The following is a 1,314-nucleotide window of genomic DNA, read 5'->3' on the forward strand; positions in this document are numbered from 1 at the left end:
ATGCTTAAAGGGACTCTGATTGGGGAGGGAGGGGGGGGGGGAAGGTTTGTTACGTTATATACTAGCAGAGCAGGATCATTGGTGGGGGGGGGGGGGGGAGGGGGAGAGAGAGAGAGAGAGAGATCTTTCCCAACTCTTCCTTTTTACATGAGTGAGCTACCCGTTTTATTCATTTTATCCTTCTCAGAGCTGTTTTGATAGTATCCAAATGATGGTAAATGAAAAGGGAGGACACGAATATCTACCCAGAATTCAGGACTGGCAATCGATATGCATGTTTGAGTGCGAATCTTTTTCTCTCTCAACTTAGGTATACGTTTATGTCGTACCTAAAAGCGAGAACCACACTATTGGGACAAGTATGCAAGGCCCAATTTTCCTAACAAGCACAGTTAATTTTGTTATTTTCGAACATTTCTTTCCAAATTGGTTTATCCAATTAACAGTATTATATTAAGATCATGAATTGCTGGGTTAGGTTAGGTTAGGTTAGGTTAGGTTAGCTTAGCTTAGGTTAGGTTAGGTTAGGTTAGGTTAGGTTAGCTTAGCTTAGCTTGGGTTAGCTTAGGTTAGGTTAGGTTAGCTTAGCTTGGGTTAGCATAGGTTAGGTTAGGTTTGATTACATTTCTATGTTAGATTTAACTCAAATTCAAAACAATTGCAGTCATTCGGCTTGTTAGTCAACTTGCCTCTAATAGGGGCAATTTGTCTAACAAGACTATTTAGTTTTGTGTGCATATATATATATATATATATATATATATATATATATATATATATATATATATATATATATATATATATATATATATATATATATATATATATATATATATATATATATATATATATATTATAGCTTCAAGACTCCGAACCAATATAGAAGCATCAAGAGGAAGTGCTTGTGTTATGGGCCAATAGGCCTTCTGCAGTTACTTCCATTCTTATGTTTTTATTCCCATTGGTTCGTGTTTTATCTTGTGTAAATGTCAATCACCTCACCAAAAACTTTGGTACCATATCACCTCACCCATGTATGTGTGTATATATATATATATATATATATATATATATATATATATATATATATATATATATATATATATATATATATATATATATATATATATATATATATATATATATATATATATATATATATAATATACAGAGTAAATCTACCCCAAAAGTAATGATTTATTTGTCTACAAAACTAAACTCTTTTTGGAATCATATGAGGCCCCTCCACTGAGGGGGGAGGCCTGGATGTTTATTGTCATGTGTATTCATGCTGCTTGCATGTCGTCGTTTATT

The sequence above is a fragment of the Procambarus clarkii genome, unplaced genomic scaffold (assembly GCF_040958095.1).
Source record: "Procambarus clarkii isolate CNS0578487 unplaced genomic scaffold, FALCON_Pclarkii_2.0 HiC_scaffold_109, whole genome shotgun sequence".
In the NCBI taxonomy this organism is placed as follows: Eukaryota; Metazoa; Arthropoda; class Malacostraca; order Decapoda; family Cambaridae; genus Procambarus; species Procambarus clarkii.